This window comes from Ostrinia nubilalis, chromosome Z, assembly GCF_963855985.1.
Source record: "Ostrinia nubilalis chromosome Z, ilOstNubi1.1, whole genome shotgun sequence".
Lineage (NCBI taxonomy): Eukaryota > Metazoa > Arthropoda > Insecta > Lepidoptera > Crambidae > Ostrinia > Ostrinia nubilalis.
This window is the reverse complement of record NC_087119.1, coordinates 6,810,964-6,838,643: the sequence shown is the minus strand read 5'-3', so window position 1 is coordinate 6,838,643 and position 27,680 is coordinate 6,810,964. Positions and strand designations below refer to the sequence as shown.

At 37.8% G+C, this 27,680-nt stretch overlaps 2 protein-coding genes across 9 annotated transcripts in view; both read right to left on the bottom strand.

Moving 5' to 3' along the window:
• The window catches only part of LOC135087177 (neurocalcin homolog), a 203,657-nt gene that overhangs the window by 73,877 nt on the left and 102,100 nt on the right, over window positions 1–27,680 (bottom strand). The gene's annotated exons all lie outside the window — the stretch shown is intronic.
• Window positions 1–27,680, bottom strand: part of LOC135087179 (neuronal calcium sensor 2) — a 191,913-nt gene that overhangs the window by 62,153 nt on the left and 102,080 nt on the right. For 2 of the 3 annotated variants that reach the window (XM_063982026.1, XM_063982027.1), the window contains one exon: window positions 25,440–25,488. The gene's annotated coding sequence lies outside the window, so the exon portion shown is untranslated. Of the gene's footprint in view, window positions 1–20,194; window positions 20,540–25,439; window positions 25,489–27,680 lie in introns of those variants that run through there. The other variant, XM_063982025.1, reaches the window with a different exon arrangement.

Sequence of the window (27,680 nt, the reverse complement as noted above, 5' to 3'; positions counted from 1 at the left end):
AGTATCTCATACATATGTAAGTTCCAGTCGTACTTTAAGTTACTTGTGTTATTTTAAAAATTTAATCTAAACCTAAGCATTTTTGTTGGAGCTTACCCAAAGAAAACTTGTTAAAGTAAACATCTCGCTACATATGTTCGGGCTAACTTCACAAGGCTAGAATTAGGGTTTGCTCCCGGGAAATCCCGGTACTCATTTTTCCCGGGAATTCCCGATAATCTAATCCTTTATCTAGTTCCGGTACTGACGATGCAATTCCCGGGACTTTCGGTACTTTCGGGACTTCAATAATTTATTTTTAATAACAATTTTTTGACTAGATGCCATCATATTTTTACGTACACACTATCAACAAATGAAAAAATATTAATAATGTTCCTAATTCATTATCCTTCCTTTTAAGACTGATTGTTTTATCTGATTTTACTTAGATACTACTTATTATTTCTTTCAACAGCGTGTTTTTTTATAAACCTAATTTAGTTAATTTGTGTTTTGTCCCTAAGAGTAGGCGCACACCGTTGATTTTTCGTCGGCCGATAGTTTAGTCGGGCAGTTGATCAGTATGGGCATGTATGGGGGTGCGCACACTACGCCGATTCGATTTGGCCGATTCTTCATACAAATTAAAATCGGACACAACTATCGGCCAACTAAAAATCAACGGTGTGCGCATACTCTAACTCTTGTCGCTGCCAGTATTTGACATTGATAGAAAGTGAGAAAACATATTTAAACTAAAATAGGTTGATTAAACGATTGTTGCTTTTTATGAATATGGCGGTTATGATTTTTAATAGGCATTTATAACTAGTTTTGTCGTGTTGTGTAACTGTTTGGACTGATTTATTATTAAGGTAACAAATCAATTGAACTGAACAGAAAAAGTTTAATATTTTTGTTAACCTATTACATTTTTATTAAAATTACGTACAAATTAGGTAATTTGTTTTAATGAATAATAACCATTCACGTGGGTACCGAAATTCCCGAATTTCCCGGTTTTCCCGGTACTCGCTTAGACCTGGTACCGGGAATTCAGTAACACTCCTTAGTACCGGGACTTGCAACCCCTAGCTAGAATCTTCCATTAGAGCGAATTAAGACCAACACTGATTAAATGAATTGGACGTGAAGCGTTCCTAGAAGCTAACGTGGTCTACACGAATAGTGAGTAACTCCATTACTCGCGTTCCGATCACATCGAATGATAGCCTAATGAAGATCGAACACCCAAATGGTTGAAAATTCTTTATAATGTAGTTCCATCTTGCTTATTAAATATTCCGCAAATGTTTCTAATGTTTAAAATAAAATCACTTGCGAGTATGCAAAATCAAATGAGGTCGCTCAGACAGGACAATTTTTAGTCCGAAGCCAACGAGACTAATTGGTAGTCTAAATGTAGAATTATGCACCGGAATTGTGGCAGAAGTGCATGTGCACCTGAGGTTGTTGTTACAAATTAGCGTATATTATTGCGAGCTGAAACAGCCCGGTATTGCGACGCGTTGGAGCTTGTTTCCAAACAATGCCACAGAGCCGTCACTAAATAAGGCTTTTGCTATTGTAGCGTCCCAGAACTACAGTACTCAAAATTTCAATAAACAGAAGTTTCTGTAACTGTACATTGAAGTCTACGACGGAAGAAACCTCAGTTTAAACCAGGCAGATGTAGTATGCTGTCATTTCTCCGAGTTAGCGAGTGACACAAGTACTTTCAATTTGCCAAGCAAAAGTCACAAGTTTTCTTGAAAATGTCTCTGATATTAAGGCTAAAAATTGAAGAGCTAGGGTACTAAACAACTTTTTTGAACATAACGAAACTCTATAAGAACGACACAATAAAACTATTTACAGGAAAAAGTTGGTGGCTTGGTCTAATTATAGGTTAGGGGACTCATCATATGAGTCCCAGCCCAGACAAATAGCTTATACGTGTCATACAGCTACTCCTATCCGACTGTCAGAGGTCATCTACAAAAGTAAACATCAATAGTAGCTCCGAGAATAAAATAAGAATATCAATATGTGTGGAAAAATATTGCATACATTTACCTTTACCCTTTGACTGGTATTTTTACACGAGGTGTGCATGTAGTCGGTGCATTATGCTATGTATGTACCTACCATTAGCCTTCGTCCACCCGTTTGCAAGAGTTAAAATGCTTTGTTTATTGGCAGGTAAAATATAAAGCAGTGTTCCTACAAGTATAATAATATTTTCGAAGGCTTTTCGCTGATGGAAATTGGAAGATTATTTGTAGTGTAAACTTGACAAAATTATTAATAGTCCGCAGTTCAGTACAAGCGAAGCTTTCAGCCTAATTAATGACATAAGAGCATTTTCTGGCTTTCCCGCAGAGTTGCGACCGCCTCGTACTTTCTTGACTTTCGACTGTTAGTAAAATTAAGTTAATTTTAGTACGAGCATGACCATAAGGTCTAAGAATTTAGTACAACTTAAATAAAATATGTATAAATGTTAAATTCATAAAAGAGCGATAAATTTCGCCAATCGGTACCCTGTTACGACAACTGGTTAAACCAATAAGCCCAGCACGAAGCTTGGAAAAAAGCATTCTCCCTGTGTCAATTCCCAACGATTGTTGGACTAGGTCTGGCTCCAACAATAGGCTGTGCTAACCGCAAGCAATCAAACAGCGAGGGAGATAAATCAGTATTGTGCCGAATCAAACGGAGGTCAATTCGTCTATTGGTTTCCTTTCGGCCAAATATTGGTCTCTATTAATGTTGCAGAAATGGTTTATCAAAGTCGAGCCATGAATTCATCAATAAGCGGTTTATAGTTGAGACTATGTTGTTAGTGCAAGACTTAAATTTAAGCTGTTAAATTACAAGCGAGTATCACACGAGTTCGCCTTCCTTGGTAGGACATCAAGTGGTAATTACATTTGCGGGAGCTGAGTTAAGCGGTGACCTAGGCGCTAGTCTCGCCAGGCGCCCGTCGCATCATTTTATTAAAACTTTTATGTCGGATATTTTGCAAGTTATGTCAGCTTTTCAAACGGATGAAAGCCTTTCACAAACTGTGGGAGTAGTACAGAGATTTATTAATTTTTCTATGAATTCCATCCAACAAAAATAATCCCAGGTAATTTCGGATTTATATTGATAGGCAACGCTTTGAGGGAGAATAATAAATTTCCATTTATTTGCCGCTTCAATTCGTTCGCATAGTTGAAATGAATAGTAAACAATAAAATAATCCACAGATAGGATTTAATCATTGCTCATATTTCCAATATTATTGGTGGCGTTTGACTTTCATATTTGCAGTATAAATGAGTTTGCATTGCGGCTAACGGATAAGGGATGGTGTTTAATCTTATATCCGCTGTAATAAGCTAATTGTAACAGCGACCGATCTTGAATGGTTATTAGCAGCTTATTACACGTGCGCCTAAGTCTATTAGCCCTCGCTACCTACAGGTACATTTTTTACTACTTTCATAGAAAATATTCTTAGATAACGTGTCCATACTTCCACTTGTATTCTTTCATTAGTTTGAAACAATAAAAAGATGCCTCTTATTATTTTTTTTCAACTCTGAAAATAACTCAATCACATTAGACCAAGAAAATGAAATTAGAAACATATTTGTTTCATTATGTTAATCGTTTCATCTTCCAAGTAAAAGACCAGTATTTTGGGAATAATAGTAACTTATGCTCGCCACTGCTCGATTCACTACACCAATCAATCTCCATCCATTATTAGTCTCAAGATGTTAAAATGTTACCGACAGCTAAATACTCGTAGTATGATCCAGGTGGGTAATTTTGTTCATTAGTGGACGTCCGGGCCTATCTAGGTGTTGACTCATTTTGGCAGTAATTAGAGACATTACCTGCCCGATGGGCTGAGGCGTCGGTTGACAAACAATTTAACACGCCGCCACACGCTGTCTTAACGAGGATACGCTGTCTGATCGAGGGATGGCTTGGTTAAGGGGTATGACGGTATTCAGAGCATAAATTCTGCGCGGAGCAAAGATGGACCAAATTAGGCAATCTTCTTACCTCTGCCCTTATCATGTAAGCTGTAATAGCACATGTCATGTTTAAACTGGTATATTATTTTCATCAGACCCGGATTATGTAAGTCGTCGAAATAATGTCCTCCGAAATATGGAATCAATTCCATTATCTGAATATATCGTTGACAAACTCCTACACAGTGTTTTTGTACTTTGTTATTGGAAAACCCTCTAACCACGTACAACGATTTTTCATGGAAGCGAACGAAAAAGTAAGTTTGCAATTAATTTCACCCCTAGAATTTTATTGTTTCTATTTAACGACACCGCGCTAAGCTTTTTGCCCAACACGCAGTTTAGAGTAGGCGGCGCGGCGCCGTGGGCGTAACGTCATATTAGGTTATAATTGATCGCCACCAATTAATGTTGCTCTGCGGCGTGCCCCGAGTAAAAGGAAAAAGGATGCGGTCGGCGTCACTCGTTCATTTTACTTTTTTAAACTTTTTAACTGACTCTCGCCTCGCACATGACCTCGCAAATAAGAAGAAACATCGCCGCACACGTAGTGATGTACTACGAACGTTTAGTGCATAAAAGGTATACGGACACACCGGCATTTATAGCGGAGTTTGTCACCGTAGCCGAAATCGGTCAAGGAAAGATGTGGCTACGAAGCGTTTCTCCGCATGTTATACAGAAACTCGGTGTTACAGAAAAAATCGATTTGAGCAGTAACTTTATTGTGACTTAAACCACAATTTACAACTGCCCGTCAAGCTATGAAATTGTACATGCGATTGTGTTTTGTTTTTGTATGTGTGCTGTGTAACATTTTTATCGTGCCACGCCAGCTGGAGTGTCAGTCCTAATTAACAATGAAGTGCGGCAGCGGTGGAAAAAGTCGGAAATTCACCGAAAAACTTTGTGCATCGAACGCCGAGCACGACGCGACGCCCGCTGAATTGAAATACGTTTGACTCGACCCCGGTTGGTGTTCTGATTTTCTCTAACTTTTCGAAACTGTACAAGTACAAGCCTGGAATTCCATTTTCATTTGTTTTAACCTCGATACAAGACAATAGCATTAATCCGTTTAAATGGCGAGAATGTTCTCGAAAATTCAGTTTTTCTTTATTCGGAAACAAGTTTCGTAATACATTATTGCTCATTCGACAGTGCAATGTCGCGCGATGCCTATTTGGTTAACTCACGAGTCGAAACTCAATTTAGGAGCCAGGCACCAAAACGTATTACTATGAAAGTGATTGAATTTTCATCAAACTATATTTGTAGAGTTAAATGGATGTTATTTATTGAACCCTAATCACAAACCATTAAGTGTTAGTACTTTAAATGTTGATTTCTTTTCGTATCACAATCATCATGATTTATGTATAATATACCACTTTATCTATGTATAATATTCTTACGTAAAATCTGGGGGCACGGCAGTGCCCCCACCAAGTCGAGCAAAAAAGCGGCACGGCCGTACCATCCTTTTCTCGAAGCAATTCAGGCCATTTTCGACTGCCTGTAACTTCGTTGTGGATAAAACTAGAAGGCTGAATTTTCATTAGCTATGCAGGCATTGTAAAGACACGGTATATTTAAAATTTCATTCAATTTGAACCAGTAGTTTAAGAATTATAACGGGTCAAAGTTACTTAATTTTGTCACTCACTGACTCACTGACTCACTGACTCACTGACTGACTCACCGATCATCAAAATTCTAAGGCACTTCTAGCAGACCTAGAAGCTTCAAATTTGGAATATAAGTAGTGTTTGGTGTATGAATCAAGGAAAAACTAAAATATTTGGGGGCACGGTAGTGCAACCGCCAAGTCGAGTAAAATTTTTCAATTTCGGTCCAGTTTTCTAGATACATAACTGCTGTCTACAAAATACAAAAAGAAATGAGATTTGGGGGCACGGTAGTGCAACCGCCAAGTCGAGTAAAATTTTTCAATTTCGGTCCAGTTTTCTAGATACATAACTGCTGTCTACAAAATACAAAAAGAAATGAGATCCCATCAAAAACAATACTTGTCAAAAAAACCAAGTCTCGTAACTCAGTTGTTCTACGGTAAAAAGTTGTGAGATCCATGTAATACCAAGTCCAGGCCAGGAAATCTTTAACGTTTTACATAAATATATTGACTTGGCCATCGCATGAAAACACGTGTAAATTAAATTATTTAGTGCGATGGCCAAGTCAATAATTTATGTAAAACGTTAAAGATTTCCTGGCCTGGACTTGGTATTACATGGATCTCACAACTTTTTACCGTAGAACAACTGAGTTACGAGACTTGGTTTTTTTGACAAGTATTGTTTTTGATGGGATACGTATATTTCGATGCATCAATGGTAGACTAAATAATATTTGCATGACTAATGCATTCGACTGTTACCTGGTTATTAAAATAAATTGGCTTTTATTATTTGCCATAAAAAAGTTACGAGTATAATGGTGAAACTCCGCAGCTAGTTGTTATAGCGGCGACATATTTAAGTTTTGTATTTTAGTTAAATCCTTTAGTCCGACTTCCAACCAACGTAATATTCAAATTGTTAACATTGAAACTTTGTGACGAGTGTACCTACTTCTTTTCTTTTGTTCGAATTTTATCCTACTAATATTATAAATGCGAAAGTTTGTATGGATATTTAGATGTCTGGATGTTAACATGTTTGTTATTATTTAAAAACTACTGAATGGATTTTGATGAAACAGTATTATTGTTTATAACCCAGAATAACATACAGGCTATAATTTATGACGATCTGTGACAAACTAAATTTCACGCGGGTTAAGCCGCGGGCAAAAGCTAGTAAAAGATAAATATGTGCAGCAATATGTCGTCATTAATTACTACAATTCGATGTTTTTGTTAATTAATTTAACTTAATATTATAAATTGCTTTCAGCAGATTAATATAAAGGAATTATATGTTATCGAATTGATTCGTTTTAATTGCAAACGTAATGGTATTCCCAGTACGAGTTTAATTAGATGCAAATTAATATTGGCACTGGGAACCCAATAATACCGGCTTATATTGGTGTACGTACAGTTCAAACCGACTAAACAAGCCGTCAAATTACATTTCCAATTGATGATTGGTACCGCCCTAAGTACAATATTAATATAGTCCATAATGTATTAAATTACAGTGACTGGGTACTTATCACCATCACAAAAACGTACAACGATTATTGTCCTGATGGTTTTTTTAATAACGCTATTATTTCATTCACCATAGTAATTTTACTGATTAATTGACGTTTATTTTATTTAGACACTGACGCCCGTATTCACAAACGATGCTTGCCTAAGGGAAGCAGCTAATCGAATGCACAGCGTTGAATAGAGCTCTGTGATTGGTTCGTGTGTGACCCTGTGCGTCCACGCGTACTGTGAGACCTCATAGTAATGTTTGTGAATACGGGCGTTACACAACGTGTCAAAATCATCCAATCAACGGGCCCAGCAACGCCCGCGCCATTACGTGTTAGACTTATCCGTCGCCATCGCGGCATCGCTGTAACCGCATCAAGGGGGTAAGGGACTTGGACATATCTCGAGACACACGCCGTCTCCCGGAGTATGCCTCCTGATCTCATTATTGGATCTGCAACACACTTCCGACTCAGAATCTGATATGTGATAATCAGACTATCGGATTGGAAGCGGCTGCGCTATAGCAAACATCACAGAGCGTCTAACTTAATTTAATACTGTTCAGGAAACGAACATTTATAATAAAGTAAACGAACAATCCTCATAAGCGAGCTCATTTCACGGTTGGAAAAGTACATACAAGTAGATACACTCGATTCACATAGTACAGGCGAACTTTCACACCTAATATAATAATCAGAAAGTTTCGCGAACTTTTCCAGTTATCCTGCGCTAAGCCTCGCGGTGTCTCGGCGTGCGGTAATACCGGGAATGAGGTAAGATAAATTAATTTTGTGAACTTCATACAAGCATAAAATGTTTAACATAATAATTAATCGGTGCTGGAATACACAAGAGTATGAAGTTACTTTTAGAATAATTATGATCATTAGTGCCTGGTTTCTATAAACCAGACCGTTTTAGCTTCGCCGCCTTTGTTTATGAAACTGCTCGTTAGAAATAACGAAGATCTGGGAGCAGTTTAAAACTATTGCTTTGTGATACTTGCGCAGAATTTTACGCAAAAGCCCTCGGTATTTCTATAAAGTGCCAATTCTTGTTCAAGTTTAATATCTCCCGCAATTCCTTTGAATTGGACTTTTGTAAGATATTCAGAAAGTTCACAATGCGCCCAACTGACATTGATTGCGATGAAAATTTAAAAGCCATTGCGATCGGTTTTTGATAGAACATGGAACGAATGATTTCGCCCATTCGGCACTCAAATTACATTATGTACTTTGGTAACAAACTGACAAATGAAAATATTTATATGTAAACCCCTTTGCTTGTATTTGTGTCTGTATTGTTGGTTGTCCTAAATAAATAAATATTGACAGAATATCACATAAAAGATTTACGTGGGAGCTTACATTTACAGGTTCTTCTGAAAATCTTAGACTTAGATATTTCATTGAAAGTACCGCAATGTCCTCAGCAATCACAATGTCGCTATCTTTTTGACCGGAGACCTTTGATGTAACTCCTCGATGCCTTGAAGTGATAACGAAGTTAACGTTAACTATTTGCTGGATATTTGCCGTAACAAACGAGGCTCGATTAAGTGTTGTTACGGAGTCGCAAACTGATCAAACTGGAGCAACATGGTGGACCGACAAGATAGTTAGTTAAACTGAGATTAGACGCTCCTAGCCCGACACATGTCTCTGTGGCTGAAAACGACGGCCATATTGCATGCACCAATATACTCAAAGGATGACGCAAGCGGCTTTAAGACCAGCGTTAACATGTATTCAAACCCACACAGATTCCCTTTGGAGTGTTTGATTAAATGTCAGCCAACTTGGGATTAAAATACTCGTGAAAGGCATAATAAAGCGAATACCCACCGGGAATATTCAGTGTACGAATTTGGTAAGCGAGCATTCGTTGAGCTAGTGTTGGTTACGCTAGCAAATTCTTTTACGAACCGAACAATTTTGAGGTGCACGTGTATCTGCACTCTACCTATCCTAAACTGCTCAAATTATAAAAGAATGTACCTATTTGAGAAAAATCCTAACAAATAATATAATATGCCAAGTACATGATTTAATTAGTTGTACAAATGTAAGCATAACACACACGAAACGAAGTACAACGATAATTTAAAGGGTTTATGATACAGTAAAATCCTTGTCGGTCCGTACTAAAACTACTAAACTAACGACACACTAGCAACCCGTGGGAACAACGGTCCGCCGGACTCAAATTTGAAACCGCGCCACTATTACTTATTCTGTGACCGCAGTTTCAACATGTCAAAGTGTACCAACTATGTCGTTAGTCAAACCAAGATTAAACTGTGTTTGTAACGTATGCACTCTCCGAGTATAACACAAATATGCTTCGATAAGCCAATATCTGATAAGCTTTTTATGGTCAGCTTGTTTGACAGTCGGTTTCAAAAGCCCGATATGTGAGAGCGGCATTACGCTATGATGACAAGTCGAATGGGAACATCGAAATCAAATAACCGTTAGTCATTTGTTTGTTTAGCCGTCGATCCATTAATGGGAAAATTGAGAAGGTAGCTTTTCATTTTATTGTTTTGTTTTGTTTTAAAGAAGCAGAAATGCATTCCTTTACTTTTCGGTTTTTAAACTAACTGGCGTTAAAGAAGTTGGCAAACTTAACAAGATTCTCTTGTGACGGCGTAGCTGATAAAATGACACAGGGCGGGCGAAGGGTGACGAGCCCCGATCAACTGAACGCAGCGGCTAACGAGGCGCCCCTCGCGTCTATAAAGTTGGCGACTCACCCGGCGTCAAACGGCGCATCAAAACGTTTGCACACTAAAATGTGCAATCGGAAAATGCACGGAACGACTTTAGCCCTCGGGATGCTCAGAATTTTCTCGCATTGCCGATATTGAATGGAATAAAGAACGCTCGATTTGAAGAATCCAGTTGAAAGCATACCTACATTTTTCAAATACGTTAACGGTTGAAGAATGTTTCGGTACGGTTGTATTGGATACGTCGAGTTATTGCAGTCTTATCCGTATTACTGGAAGAATCCATCGACAAATTGATTTATTAAACAAGATTGTTGGTAAGGATGTTTATTCTGCTAGAGTACCTATTCTGACTCTTCCATTTAAAGGTAGGTAAGTAAACTAAATAATCTTATAAAATAGCTTCAACCCAAAACCGTTTTAAATCAAATCAAAATTATTTATTTGCATAAAACATGGTACATTTCAGTTATTATCTTGTTACGAGAACAACATGTTTCATCGACATAGCGATATGCAAACATTTAGTCGTCATGCAGTATTATTATTAAATTATTAATAGTCATTATTAATATTACATGATCTACCTCCAATAGAATTTAAATGTCAAAAATATTTATTACAATGCAATTACAATATCAATTAAAACAATTAGGTAATTCAGGTAAGGGTTAAAATTTAGGATGTCACATAAATTATAATAAATTAAACAATTTTATGATCACAGTAAAATGTGAGAATACAATGTCAGTATCAAAATTACAAGAATGTCATAATAACAGCTGACAAACTTATTTATTAAATAATTTGTAAACGAAGTTAAAATAAGCACAAAATATTTATATTACGTAAGAGGAAACGTAAACAAACATAGAAGTTCCTGAATAAATTACGGGCAAGGGAAAAACGGATCCCGGTGAGACATTGTGTAGGAGCAAAGGGCAAAAAATTATTAGCCGAAGCCCGAGCACTCGAGCCTGCGAAAGTGACGTCGACAAACCAGTACACATACCTTTACATTTTTACGGTCAGCACATTCCGTTCTGAATATAGTTCTTAAACCGACGACTTAGGGATTAACAATTTTATGACCGCGCTGAGGACTAAGAAAAAAAGCAAAACCTTTATTATGCGAGCGAAACACGAGAAGGCACCCCTCACTTTCACCTGCATTTTCAGTTAGAAGCGGTTTATTTTATGGCCTTTGCCAGTTCTATTTTCTTTTTCTATTTCAATGAGAAACGAACGGAACAAAACAAGGCATGAAATATGGCAGGTATAAAGCAACGTAGCAGCATTTCATATTTATCACACGCATACGGAGAGGCTGTAGGTAGCGTTTGCGAAAGAAAATTTTGTGCTTATGATAATAATAAAAGGCCTCGAGCTCATTACGGCTCTTGAGAGCAATATCATTGGAGCGGGAACTTTTTCCAATTGTGTGAGGAGTGGACAGCGAGAGCCAGTTTACTTTTTATTACATTGGCCAATAAATTAAAATAATGTCGTTGCAAGGTCTAAACGAGATTGTAATAAGTAAAAAAAAACTTTTGTAATATTATTAGAAAGGTAAAATCGTCTTTTTTCCTTCTTATTGCCATTTCTTTTCTAATAAATAAGTACCAATACCAAATTAAACAAGGTGGAATTCATCCCTGACTATAATATGTACCTATTATTATTAAGACAAGAAAAAGCAATACTGTATTGAATAGAAATCATATCTATTTGTTATATCATACAAGAAACATAATCAGGTAGGTACCTTTATTTTTATTTTTATCTTGGATTTGCTGAGATCAGAGCGCCCTTTCAAACATAGAGGTGGGCGCCGATATAAAATTGGCCGGCGGCGGCGCGCCGACTTTTTGACCTCGACGGCGGCGGCGTCGGCGGCGTGACCTTGTTTGACCTTTGTTCATGAGGTATTTTTTTAAAAATCTGCTTTTTTAGTATCTGTCGTCAAGACTAATCAGGTGATTTGCAGTTGGTTGGGGTTTGAGCCACTAAAGTAGTGGTTTACTTATGGTCGGGGGTACTATATTACATGGTTCATACTTAGGCAAGGGAATAAACGAGCAATAATGATCCTTTTCCATAATTTTAACAATACAAATGTCAGATTAATTGAGCGATAAGAGAATTCGTTAGGCGACTTGCCAGCCTTATGAATCATTTCCAAAGTTAAGAGACTTGCGAGGTTCTTCTCACTCAGTGTGATCATTGTCAAGACCATGGACTTCATGGTGATCAGATCAAATGCAAGTGCTTTACGAGGGTCCATTTTGGCTATTTCTTTAGCCATCTCTCTTAGCGTTAGTTCCTTCGTTTCAGCCGAAAGACGTCCTGCGCCGCTCGCATCCAGGCACTTCCTGCGACCTTTCCCAACGCTACGTCTTCCGGCTCGTGGTCGCCATTCAAAAACTTTACTGTCCCAGATATGTGCCCCGCCCACTGCCACTTGATTTTAGCGATTCTGTGGGCTATGTCAATCACTTTGTCCTCCTGCGTCTTTCGTCCTCAATTAGCGTAGTAGGAATCAATCTTCTACTTTGAACTTGAGGAGGGTAAGCGGAAACATGGCGGTCAACTCCTCAGATAGTCAAGTACAAAGATATTCAGAAGCTGAAACAGCATACGAAAAGATGCAAAATGAGCCCTCTCAAATCACAATGGGAAGGTTTGGCAGCTCAGCACCTAGAATGGCGGGAGATTGTGTTGTGTAGAGGCGAGTCCGCGAATTCAACAAGCAGCGCACAACTGAACTCGACGCAAAACGCGATAATGTAAATCCCATCCATCTGCCGCCATTCACTATAAATCTATAATTATGTTGGCGGCGGGTAATTACTCTCAATGTGCGAGGAGTTTGCTGCGAAGATCGGCTATGTAAGCCATCTTCGGGCGCACCAGCGCCGATAAGACAGATAAGTCGAAGTGGTCACCATGACCGAAATCGGTCGGATGAATCATCATCATCAGTAGGAATCAAAGGCAGGCATAGCTGCAAGTCACGGATTTTTTGGATTATCCGTGTCAATGGGTTTAAATAAACCGGCTTGTCATGTAGCCAAGGTCTGAGATTTTTCTTGTCAGTTCGCACTCATGTATAACCGGACCTAATAAGCGGAGAACACTTTGAGGGAGGTACTTTGTTGCCTTCCAGAGGTTGTGGTTCCCATTTGCATTCCGAGACATATTTCATAATCTCTGTGTGAGTGATTCGCTTAAAGTATAGTCCAATAGTGTGGGTTATCTGCCAGATGAAGGCGGGGAATTTTTTCTTGACAGCAAGAGGGACCGGCGCCTCTCGCGATCAATTATTTACTAGACGAAGCAGTAACTTGAAGAATGTACTTGATTAACTGTTAATATAGTTAGTATTAAGTTATTCAATCAATTATTAGTATATCAACTGCATTAAGTTCGCCTTATGTACCAATTTATATGGCATTAAAGAATAAATATTATAGTTAGTTCTTCTTCTGTTATATGGTTTACTGATGGGTCAAAAATGGGCCCTAACGTAGGATTTGGCGTGTATGGAGAGCAGCCGAAGCTTAGGCTATCTCAAAGCCTGGGTAAATTTGCCTCTATCTTTCAGAAGTCTACGCCATTATTGAATGTGCGGAAGCTAATCTGCGAAAAAATTATGCGAACCACATAATTTACATTAACTCAGACAGTCAGGCCGCGCTGATGGCCTTAAACTCCAACTTAATCACCTCAAAGTTGGTAGAAAACTGCATGAGTCGACTGAATACCGTAGGAAAACGTAACAGAGTAACGCTGAGATGGGTTGCAGGTCACGAGGGAATCGTGGACAATGAAAATGCCGACGAACTGGCCAGAGCGGGAGCGGAGGGAACACAATATGGTCCAGAACCCTTTTGTGGCATTTCCAAAAGTCGCTCGAATGACCCTGAAGAACATCTATTTAAACAAATCCTTTAAGGCATGGTCAGACACGCTAGAATTAACTCATTCCAAAGCTCTTATAAAAGCCTATGACCGAAAATGCTCTAAGCAGATCATAGGACTGAGTAGGATCAAAATGCGCATCTTAGTTCGAGCCTTCACTGGACACAGCAGCTTAAACAAGCACTTGTCCACCATGGGACTGTCCGAATCAAGAACGTGCAGGATGTGCCAAGAGGCAGATGAAACGCCACTACACATTCTCACGGACTGCGGACATTTGATGCGCAAGCGGAGCTTACACCTGGGCAAACACGTCCTAAGCCCACAAGATGTAAAACATATCGCCCCCCAAAAGATACTGCAATTCCTAATGGATGCAGGACTCGGAGGCGAACTGTAAGGAAAATAGCGGCGATCACAATAGATCGGTACCGGTCGCAGTGATACTAGGACTTTATTGAACTAGAATAGCCGCTCAACTCAATAAAAAAATAGTTCTTCTGCGTTTGAAACACAAATTAGTACAGTATAGGAGAGGAATAAATTTAAAATAGTTTGTACAGTATCAGTATCGGCGCGCCGACAGCTGGTCGTCGGCGGCGGCGGCGTGAAAAAATTCGCGGCGGCGGCGGCGCGCCGGCGTGGCGCCCACCTCTATTCAAACATAACATGTTCGTCCTATTAAAAGTTGGACGATAAAGTCGCGGGTTGGATAAACGGCGACCTTCTCCCAGTGTCCAGGTCGCAAAATCGGCTATCCGAAGAGCTAAGGTTTTATTTTGAACTAGAAAAAAAGACTTTTAACTCGTCGTTTTAGGTACGACAGTTTTAGAGCTTCGAATTAGTTCGGCCTAGTTCAAAAGTGTGCTGAAAATTAAGTTTTCTCCATTGCACACAGCTTTCCGTTGTATAGATTTAGCAAAATCTGTCCTATAGATTTTCCTGAAGAAATTCAAGCATCCTCACATTTATATTATGTACTTAACCGAGCAACACCGAATGTCATGTTTTCATGAGTAACATCTTTATCACCCTCAAGTTTGATTGTATCGTACAGTTAAATATATCCTCACGTTCGTCACATAATATTGCGGATTATCAACTGCAAACTTTACCTCAGTCGTATATGGGTCATATAAAAGTCATAAAAGTCATAATTTCTGCAGTTGGCTCTTAAAGCTCGTCGCTTTTACACGTCGCAATATTATTTGGATCTGTTAAGTTTCTTCTTCAATGGTGTCAATATTTATATGAGGTAACTTATCAAATTATATTATTACCTGATTACAAGATTTAAATGAAATCCCAAGATACTTAGGTAATTATATCAATTTTTCGCATCGTCGCTGAATCACATTTAAGAAAATAAGGTGCCTTGTTCGATGAAATAATTCAGTTCGAACCCATTTGGGACAAAATTGAAGATAGTTAATAAATCTTTCATCAGACTGAATTTATTCCCAGCGGGATATACTTGGTTCTAGGGCAGCGAATACATTTAATTTGCTATTAATTAACTTGATCACTGCCGAATGCAGGTAACCTTTTAACCTTCGCTAATTTTAATTTTAGTAGCTCGAGCGTTGGGGCGTTTCGCCGACTGAACAGGGGCTTAATAAATAAAATACAGGTCACACTGTAAAGCCTTGATCACACGTACCGAGCAAACGGGCGAGACAGTGCTCTCGGCCGAGTACTCGGTGTGTATGAACATTACGCCGAGTGCTCGGCCGAGCGCTCGAGTATGTGACTCGCTCACCCAACTGTCTCGACGGAGTAAACATTTTACTGTCTCGCCCGTTTACTCGGTACGTGTGATCAAGGCTTAAAGGACGGCGTCCGAATAATGTCGAAAATGGTGTTAATTTTTATTGTAATAAAATTTTGCAAAGATATTTAATATCAATGGCATGATCGCCTTTAACAAAGGTATCATTTGTTATGTATCAAAAGGACTTTAAGTTAACACTGTCCTACAACAACGGGTGTACTTAAAGCAGTCTGGCGAACAGTTGTCAACTACAAACAAATCCTTAAAGTTTAAATAGTTTCCTACTTAGAGCCGAAGACAGCCGGCCAGACCAAGTTTTGTATTCGCACAAAACTTTATATGGATTGTGAAGTGTCTTCATTCGACACAAGTCCTTTTGGCTTTATCTAAATCTATACTAATATTTAAAGCTGAAGAGTTTGTTTCTTTGTTTGCTTGAACGCGCTAATTTCAGGAACTAGGTGGTCCGATTTGAAAAAATATTGTTTTGGCCATTTATCGAGGAAGGCTTTAGACTATATTACATCACCCTACAGTCAATAGAGGCGGAGCTGCAGTAAAGAAAAATTTTGCAAAAACGGGAAATATTATTACAACTATTATTACGCGTACGAAGTCGCGGGCACAGCTAGTTAATTCAGTTTCATAAGTTTGTATTGCAGAGCTCAATCGACTGTACTTAAACAATATCGGTTTGCTCCGTTTTATTTTTGCCTGAACGTGTACTCGTTTCATGCATAATTTGCGTTTCATTAACAATCCATGTAAATTGTGTTCAGTGATTAAAATATCAAGTTAATTATTTAAAGTAAAAACTGTATTTTTAATGTGAATTGTACCTGAAGGGAGCTGTAAGCATCTCCTCACAAATTGGTTAACAACTCGCGAACTTCACCTGCAGAAGCAACTAACAATAGGTAAGATCCTTCATATCTACTTAATTGAGCGCAAGTTTTTCTGGAAAATCTTGTAGCACGCTTACAGCGCTTTCAGCTAATTACAGGAATTATTTAAAGTACCTTTATAAACGTTAATTAGCCCTATTGCCATGATATTCGTTAAACGTTCCCATTTCATTCGTTAAGTTTTTTTCGAGTTAATTATTTTGCTTTGTACATTAAGTTATTAAAGTTATTAAATTAGTTTTGAGTACGAAAACAAGATGAGGATGAAACTGACAAAGTTTTCTATCTGCTATCGTGTAAGAAAAAGCGTTTCATTGATTTTTTTTATAAAGTTAAATTAAGTTTATCATCATTTGAGTTAGAGCATGTTACAGTGATACTCGTATTACTAGAAATGTGTAAAATACACACGCCTACAATGTTTATAGAATGATCACGACAACAGACATTTGCCGAGCTCACACAAAGGAACGACAATAGTGGCGACATATATCCTACAGATATTTACCTAAATAAGATCACATTATAAAACTACATTGCCACGTAGTGCCAAGTTCATTTAATAAAACAATATTTAGTTATTAAAATCTTCGATCGGTTTGTGTATTTATACTACATATTTCTTTTAAACGATTGCTCTCAATGACTATGTACGCGTATGTTATTTAGACGGCAACGTTAGAAAACATTATAAAACATTTACTAATAGGTAGTTTGCCTTTTACATGCTTCAGACCTCAGAAGCTGAGTTCCTAGAAGCAAACATTTGTAAATACACCGAGAACTACAAACAAAGTAAATAAGTATTCTAAACTGAATTGACATTTGTATGTGCGACTAAAGTGAGTTAACAACTTCTCTTTAGTCCCGCGAGGTAGTTCAGTTAGAAATTACATATACCTAGTATTTAATAATACACTGGTCATCACAAAAATCGACCCTCCCGCGACAAGCACTTTCAAACGTTGGTTATGCATCCCCACTTCCCACTAATATTGGCACCATTTAAAAGCCTAGTTCTAAACTTCATTACATTAAAGGAAAGGTTTTAATTAAAGGACACGTGAGATCATTATTTGGTTTTATAACCATAAAAATTGGTCTAATTGATCCCAGAGGTGAACCCAAAGTGAGGTCTTTTTTCAAGTCACATTTATTGTATATGTTAATCGTTTGAATCGTTTATTAAGAAATTAAATGTGTTTTTCTCTATATTTATTGGGCTTTCAAATAACACCAATATTGTTGGGGCACCATGATTGTGTCAGTAGATACGAGTTTTCCTGTAAAACGTAGGTGGGCCGATTTTTGTGATGACCAGTATATTTTTACCTTTCACTGAGATATTTGATGCTGCAATATTCATGAGCGTTTGTATTCCAAGAACTGCCAGGTCGTTTTCTAAATTGAATTGACATAATGTATGTATGACCAAAAGTAAGTTAACAAGTTTGTTTAACTTGCGTCCCGCGGTAGTTCACTTCCACAAAAACAATTGGCGTGGGTGGCGAGGCAAAACGACAAAAAGTTAAGTAGGACATTTTGTTTGTCGCCCCGAGAATCGATTTCGTTTCCTAGGTCGAAGTACGAATCTTTAAACCCTAACCTTTTACGCTTTTAATTTTTTATCTTCAAATCTATACTTATAATAAATCTGTAGAGAGGTCAATTCTGTACATGAAATATATTTTCAAAATAACTATCAGGGGGTGATCAGTTATCGATACTGATGCCAAAAATGCTATCAGTAAAATTTTTGTCTGTCTGTCTGTCTGTATGTTCCTTATAGAAACAAAAAGATTTTAGCGAAACTTGGCACAATTATTCTTCATACTCCTGGGTAGGTTATAGTATACTTAGGAATTCCCACGGGAACGGGAATTAGCGGGAAAATTCTATTGTATGAAAAATCTAAACCGCTTAAGTTAGACGCTTGAAATTTGGCATGCAGGTACCTTAGTAAACTTAAAGCTTAGTTACAACAGGATATTGCAAAATTCCCATGGGAACGGGAGTTAGCGGGAAAAAACATTTGTATGAAAAAATCCAAACCGCGTAAGATAGATGAAGGGGGTAAAACGGGATCTACGCGTACGAAGTCGCGGGTGGCCGCCCAAATACGATATTATTATAAAATCCATTTGGATGTGCCTCGATTGCCTTTGAGTTAGAGAAAACATACGTTCATATATTAAAATCCCATGGTAATCTCGAGTAAGATATAAATTGTGTTTACAATCAATCGCATTGAACGTCGGCGAGTGATAATAATTTTGTATATTTACGATTGCGTTGATTTACGAGAATTCCTTCGGGATTATAAAAGACATTTATGAATGAAATTGGGCTATTTGCTGGAAATACGTTAGCGGGCCGAAATTATTTTATTTTTCGTGCGAAACTCTTTATTCCACTTTGAATGTTGATATAATATTATTTGGTAAATGTTTTAAGAAGAAATTCATATTTATTTATGTATTTTCAACGTGTCGGATAATAAACAGATATTTTCTTAGATATTATTTTGTTATTACAACATTTCAGACCCTCGATGAATTTGAATACCTACAATGCGAGAAATATCTAAATAGAAAAAGTTATTTTTTGTCACGGCCGTATTTAGGAAAATATTATAATAATCCGGAATTGTATTTCTGTTCGTCCTTTGCTTATTATAAGCATTGATATAGGTACGATTACTCATGTAGCTTGAAATAATTGTTGTCAAATAACCCTGAATAATAACAACAAGTAATAGTAAAAGCGGGAATAGTAACAAATAAATAAGAGTTTTCGTGCACGCAACTGATTTCCGATAAGGTGGACCGCGTTTGTGGCTAATAAAAGGACTTTAACTAGGAAAGTACATTATTGATTTAGTCTTGACACACTTAAGGCAAGCTTTACATACTTTTGACGCAGTAAGATTCTGTGACGAAATTTCAGAAACAAGTGACAAGATTCACAAGAAAGTATTCTACAATATTGAAAAAACTGTATGCTAGTCTTTGTTGTCCATTATGGAAGAAACAATGGACGCGCGGTAAAACTCTTTACATCGGTAATTTAAGTGAAAATAAATATTGACACCAATCGGAATATTCAACAACCGATGCGCGTACGATCTCTCATTTCCCGTGTCAATGCTGGGGGAATCAACAGTTACCAATATTTGAGAATTCCATGGTACAGCTATACGACAAATAAAACAGACTGAAGACATGCGCAGTCGAAAAAGAAAATACATCACGTGCGAAAAAAGGCTTCCATTTCATTTGGTCCGAACATTTTAGAATTAGTGGAGCCGTAACCGCTTATACTTGGACCCAAAAAAATAATAGAATCGCCTCAGAAACAGGATGGATACGAAGAACCAAGTGCTCCACAAATACCGATACCGATGAATCCATGTAGTTTACGATTTTACAATCTAACTTTAGAAATACGAACCAGATGGCTAACACTCAATAGAAATATTCTAATATACACCTTATCCACGCACATTCGTACCGGTGAAAGATAGTTATTACAGGCAATGTATTTAACAGAGGCGCTAAATTAATTTATTATTAAATGACATTCGCTGGAATAGCTTTTTGCACGTGATAAATATTTTAGAAGAAATAATGTAAGAAAAAATAAAATAATAAAAAGTTAGACTAAAACAGAACTTACCTCTAAGTTTCGCTGCACGAGATCGATCAAATAGAGCGGCGATGAGCCGAAGCGGCTCTCAGGTGTCTAGCTACTGCGCTGCGTGTCGCGTTAGCAATCAGTCTCGCTGGACATCGCGCGGGGAAACAGACACAGCGCGTAAACAGGGCAGCAAGGCCGGCGCGGACGGCGACCGCTGGGCGAATATCCCGAGAGAGCGTCGTGCACGAGCGGCCACACGAAGCGCTCAGATCGATACCGGGGCTGCCGCGCGTTCCCTTCGAGTGCTCGACTAAGCGGGGCGAAGAGTTGCCGCGGACTGTGGGGGCGCACCTTCACCTACAACACCGGTCGCATCGGCCGATATCCCGACTGACGACGAGCCGAATGTCCGCTACTTCGCTGAGCGTATCATTTTAAATCGTGGCGTAGGATAGCGCTGAGCATGCGCGCCGGGAGTTAGGCGCGGCGGCGCGACGGCAGTAGAGGCGGAGCCAGCCCGCAGCGGGAGCGAGGGACAAAGCGGAGCCGCGGCGGCCGCCCGAGGGCCGCGCGGAGCCGCGGGCGCTCGCGACCTTACCACTAAGACGCACGCAATACCATCGATCATCGACACGCACCACTCGCGACCTCCACACTGCTTAACCAACCTACTTTGCATGCTGATGCCATACTTCTTTAAACTTGCCACTATTCACCGAAGGGTAGTTGAATGAATGAGCCTATTAACACAAACGATTCCATAATCATTGTATAGTATTTCTATGGGTATTTGTAACTAGGGACGAAGATACTGCTGCATGTTACCGCAACGCGATGCACCTCCGAGCGTCTGCGACGTGCCTAACGCGCGGCAACAACAAACTTCGGAAAACTAGCACTAAACTTTTTAATTGTTTAATTAGTTAATCTGGGTGGGATTAACGGCTATTGAGATGGATATAGACAAGGGTGGAGTTTATAAGGCGATGAGAGAGGCGCGGGCCATGTGATCGAGCCAAGCCATTTGTCATTGCGGCCACACCGACGCCGTTTGAAGAACACACAAACACAAATTACAATAATCAACACGATTGTTCCGACGGAGTCTGGATTTTTCTAAACTTTAATTTATTTCTCAAAGCCTATTGTGTAAACGTCGTTTTTAGGCTATTGTCTTAAATTTTTTATGGAAATAGCGAACTGTAATTGACAACAATTAAAATCAAATTGCTAATGTTTAAGGAAAAGTTTTTTATTTTAGTCACATTCCTTTATGAGATTTATAGTACTGCCATCTAATTAAGTACTTACCTACTCGTAACGTGTTAGCGATTTGCAAATACACCGTTTACATTTAACGACTTGCAAGTGAAACCAAATGTGTATGTACGTTTTTTACTCAAGAATTTTTTTTCACAATTAGGACAAATGTCTAGATGCCATTCCGGAGTGTTCTAATCGTGCACATTAGAATGATACTTGATAACAAGCAAGTCTAAAACAGCTGTATTAGACGATGCAGCTTTTTGGTAGGTTACTCAGAGTTTTCTTTACGAGTTTTCATCTCCGCTAGTCCGTAGGTAGACTTTCTTTAGGCTGAGTGGCACCATCTTACTTTAACTTTGACAAACGTCAAAAATCTGTCAAAGTCTATACAAAAAGCACCGGTGCTTTTTATTGTTATTGTTTTTTTATTATTGTTATTGTTTTTATTATTGTTACGATTAAAATAAAGTGGTGCAACTCAGCCTAAGAGTTTTGGCACACGAATCTTACAAACTAAGGTTAGGGAGCACCATCTTACTTTAACTTTAACAAGCGTCAAAAATCTGCCTAACTCCATACCAAAATCACCAGTTATCGTTATATACTATAGTTACGGTCAAAGCCAGGTGGTGCAACTCAGCCTTAGTAAAATCATATCGATATTAAAAATTGTCAGAGTAGCGTATGGGCGAAGAAAGGTGTGCTGAAATTCCGTTTTAGAGCCGTAGTATTTCTAGATTTTCATTCCATCCATTCCCGCTGTCCCCATTTGATGGGTCTCAGCAAATAGAGGCGAAGTAGGTACTCGTATTTGCCATTGCATCTAGTCTACCCTCTGTTCATGAGTGGAGTAAGTACTAAAAGAGACTTGCGCCCGTATTCACAAACGATGCTTGCTTAAGCGAAGCAGCAAATCGAACGCACAGCGTTGAATAGAACTCTAAGATTGGTTCGTGTGCCAGCCTGTGCGCACTGAGACCTCATAGTAATGTTTGTGAATATGGGCGTTAGTCCTCAGTACTGAGTTCTCAGTAAACGGATGTCAATAATAAATACAACCTATCAAGAGGAATTCTTTCTCTTTTCTAGTTTTTATACCCAGGGACATAACTGGGTCATCGTCTAGAAATAGGATTAAGTATAAATCGATAAAAATAGCAAGGGAAAGTTTCCTTAGTTCTTCGAAACAATATTCCTTAGTATTTTATTAACCTAATAAATGTGATACACGATATTAAAATATTTATGCTTTAATAATTAAATGTTTTATTAGCTAGGTACCCTATATTTAAAACAAATCAAAATAATTAAAGTCCTACCTAACATTAATACTGTCTGAGGCGTGGAATATAAGTAAATTATATACTTGTAGTGAAAGCATTATTTTCACATTAAAATATCCATGGCATAGATGCCTATGGTGTATAATTAAATGTAGCTTAAATTTGACTTTGAGAGCCCCCTTAGCTCACCCATCTAAGCACCCAAGTCCAACCAGCGATTGTTATAATAGTACAAAAAAAATTGGTAAATTTTTTAAAGCAGCAACGAGTAGGTACCTACAGTAGAAAAAAAATTGTTACTGGTATCAACCAATGGCCTACAAATCGCTAATTATATTAAAATTTATGATATTAGTAGTAGTACCTGTATTATGTATGTTAAAAAGCTTGTAACCTTACAAAAAGGTAATGTAAAGTATTATAAAATGAGGGCCAAGCTCGATACAAAAGTTGTCAGAAGTTGAAGTTGGTGCCGAAAAAAGTTGAGACCTGAACGTGTGCTAAGGACTTAAAAAAGGGTAAATATTTTTTTATGCATAACAAGGCCACTGCCACTTTGACCACAATCGCACCTGATGTTAAGTGGGATGCAGATTTAAATTAAATTAATTATAGAAGTAATTTTCTAGTTTCATATGAGTAATAATTGTAATAATAAAGTTAATTTTTATTGCAATAAATAAGGCCAAGGCCATTTTAATACCAATGAGATCTCCATTCGACAAACAAAACATAATTTAAGCGTTGATCAATCAGTTAATCAACTTAGTCACTCATCAGTAAGTCAGATTAGTTAGCGATGTTATGTAAGAAATCTAAAAAATGTATAAAATTACGACGAGTGAGGAAATAAGTATGTAGCTACATATTTACCGACATTACTCGTGAACGTTAAAAGTTTTTTAAAGTTAGGATATGGTGTTAAGAAGAGCAGAGTGGCAAGTGTTTATTAGGTCAAGTAGGTTTTAAATTTTGAGGAGCTCGAAACTGGCCTGAAACTATCTGTGTAACTTTTGGCTTTCCCAACTTGGCTCACATGCTGCCGCGTTTAGATTTAATACTAATAACATATGCTGGCGACATAGTAAAGCAAATGCGTGTCCGATACACATTAATGCCATAGAGTTAAGGTGGTAGCAGCTTTTCTTGTACTTTTTCATGATTTTATTGCGATTGCTTGATTTTCGCTTTAACTTCAGTCATTCGCTAGAGCTTTTTTAAAGTAAAACTAGGTACCTATTTAAAAACTACTATAGTCATGGCATTGTACTCGTAGATTTGAATAAGAGTAATCTTTGCGGGCATTACTGATTTACAACCTGTAAATCTACCGCTACGAAATAACCCTCCATTACTGACCTCACATGGGACAGTTCACGACAGAGTGCAATGTGTGTGCATCTAATGGACTGTGGATACCCTGCTGATTGTACTTTATTCGAAGCTTCCCATTATTAAACATACATAATTAGATTACGTAATTTGTATTCACAAAATTAAGTGAGATGCGGTTTGGTCAGAGGTTCTTGGGATAAAAATAGTAAGTAAGCAGACTGACAGCAGAATACAGAGCACTATATTCGCGATAAAGTGGATAGCTACTAACATATTCCATGTGTTAATATACCAGCAGGGCGTTGGGTTCGCGTTCTTTTGATCCGATCTGTCGGGGTTATAGCACAGTAATATCCAAATCTTTTCATAAAAAACAGACTTATTTCGCCAAGCGCCAGTATTTATTTCAAACACCAGCTTTAGGCCCAGTTTTTTGATTCGTAGTTAAAATAACTAATTGTTAAAATATACTCAGTGCATATTACATTTTAACAATATTTTGTTGAGTAGTTACAATGTTTGCTCATTAAATAGTTCCCGTTGTCTGGTCACAATAATAGAACGACAGAGAAAGTTTGCATTTCCAATTTAAATTGTGTGAAACACGTGGCACACTGTATCTACAGTCTACACTAACTTCATGTGTGCTTTCATGAAATTCATCGAGCAAATTATGACCCTGATACATTTTCCAAAGTAAAACTTCAGCCATAAAATACATAGTCCATCGAGTGGTTGCAGATTTTTTTCGAAAAGAAAATAACATAACGAACTTCGTTTACCGGATTTGAGACGCTTAGCAAATACCAAAAGCGTTTATCGTATTGAGGGATTTCGTTTTTTAGTGCCCCTGCAGGCATATTTGTGCACGGGAATTCCGGAGCCGAATTCTTGTTTAGTCTTGTTTACCGCAGCTTGTAATAAACGGCAAGCTTGGTTCTTTCGCATTTAAAGAAAAATACGTTCATACACATACCGTTTTTTATCAAACTCGTGAGCACACTAACAATTAATTCTATAATATAAAGCCATTTCTACAAGCCATAAGAAGTTATTTAGAAAAAAGATCGACCATTATGAACGTAAATCTGAGCGAAACCCGTTGTCCTGCTCTATTCTAAAGTAGGATTCTTTCCTATAACTAATATAATTTCCTTTTAACCTCCAGGACAAGAATATCTCGTTTTGCTAAAGCTTAAGAAATCTGATTTGTTTGAGACGGCTTGGGTAAGTGGAATCAACTGTAAAAGCGACCGACACCTGAGTAAACCGACAACGCGGATCTCCGGTAATTTCGTTTTTTCCATTTGAGGTACTACTGCATTTTTGTAATAACACTTATTAAAGAAGTAGATATTTCAAAATATGAAATAAACAACTAATAATATAAAGATACTTACATGTTATTTCGACACGTAGCAGCATATGAGTAATGTGTCCCGAGGCAACCTAGAAAAACAAAAATAAATATTAGTGCGGTTGAATAAATTCAGCCAAGAATCAAGAAAAACGTAAATACTTGGAATTCTCAGAAATTATGAACTAAAGAGGAAAATGTCAGTTCCTGAGCACTAAGACTCACTTCAAAGGAAAAGCAGAACGCTTTCAGAGTGTCCTTGAATTATGAAATGAGTGCTGGCTACTTTAAGTTCAAAGCTATTTTAATTTTACTTAATCCTCAGCATACACTTGTACACAAGCATTGCGTCCGAAAAATTAAAGCTTGACTTCAATTTGTTAGATGTTTAACAAGATTGCTGATTTTGATTGCAGTAAATGTCAGAGTCCGACTACTATTTAAAACGTACAAAACGCATTGAGATATCTGAGTTGAGAGCTCTTGCAGTCAATGGTATGTCCGCATGTGACCACTTTACAAATTGGCAGTTTGTCGAAACAGTCGGAAGCCAAACGAAATCCAAAATTGTTGACTAAACTAACACACACATTCCCCGAAAATAGTCGGAAAAAGCACACGGTGGAATTTTTTTTTCAGGAAAAACGATATTGCCAAAAATGCTTTGAAATAACTGAAATAACAGCACCGTTCGTAAAGGCAGATGAACTGAAATTGTTAGCTAGAAAAGCCAATAAAATACACATTATGTATATTTTACGATAAACACATCGGAAAATACATACATAAACTAGCTATCGTACTAAAGCGTGGAGGTAGTCGAGAGGAAATAAAAAAGTCAATTTCGCAACTATGAAAATTACTATGAAGCTGATCGGAATTTCTCTTTCCGATGAGAAATTCTTTCCCGATTTGTTATAACGTTGTTTGATACTCGAAAAATGATATTGCCTTATTTCATGTTTGGACTTACATTTCGAATATAATATAACATAATAGCCGGTGAACATTAATTATGCGCTATCTTCTAAACTTTTCGATTTCGTGCAACACTGCTAAAGTTCGGGAGTGTGTTGTGAACTAGCAAACTATAGTTGCTGGTTGCATTAGTCAAATTGATGACGGAGCCTTACTTAGACTACGGTAAAGTTTCTCTGTGCATTAAATATCTATGTCACGAGAATAAATTAACTTAATTAACTTCAGATGGAGTAATACTGAGGTCGTTCCAAATGCTACAATCAAATATTGGTTGAAATTAAGTATTTGTGCTAGCTCTTATAAAATTTGGAATTTCCCCGATAGTCCAGTTAGATTATTGCGGATATCTGGCAGACGCTTGTCGGTCTGCCTTCACAATGCAATGGCATAAGTTCGGACGGCCTATTAGAGGTGGCCTGGATGCGGAACTCAAAAGTGAGGCGATGTATAAGACAAAATTCCTGCGCCAGAAATTCAAAAATATTCTCTTGATACTTTTGGGAAAATAGATACTGCATAGTGAACTAGTTAGCAATCAGCCTCTATGTGTTGTTATTGATTTTTTTTAGCCTAAACATTATGTCTATGCAAAAGTCAAAACAATAGTTTCCAAGGTAAATTTTTATCTGGGAGAAAAATTAACTTTCATACTCGTATATAAAAAGTTTTAAAAAAATCAGTGAATAAAACAAAAAATGGAACATTATTATTATAAGAAGTCGCAGTGCGGTTTGTTTCTATCACATTACTTAAGTAAGTAACCTCCGGCGTTCATAAAACCGAAGATCCTCTATTCTCTCTAGTTTCTCCAGTTCCCCACAGACGCCGAAATGTATCAAAATCGGCGGCGTACACGAGCTCACCTAATACGCGGTTTGTTGAACTGCAAACTGCATACAACAATATCGTTCAAAGTTTACTTACATCCCATTTCCGTGCATTTGCGTAGGTGTAGCACACAATTTAATTAATAAAGCGAGTTCAATAGAACCGAAACTGGTGTGCAACTAACTTGTTCGTTTGAGGTCGGAATATTTGTTTGTAACATATTGAACTGTAAAGGTTTGCGAACATACGTACTGTCAATACACTCGCTCTCGATTTACTCGTACCGCACTCGGATCGAGAGTTTCAAAACTTGAATTGGCAAATGCATACGGGAATACAAGGCACCTCCGGTTGTGCCTCCGGCTTTGGCTCAAGGTCATCTATACTTCGACACTTTTATTATAAACTGTGAATATGTGTTATTCCTTCATGCGAAACTATGGGATCGATTTTCATGAAACTAAGCTAGTGTACG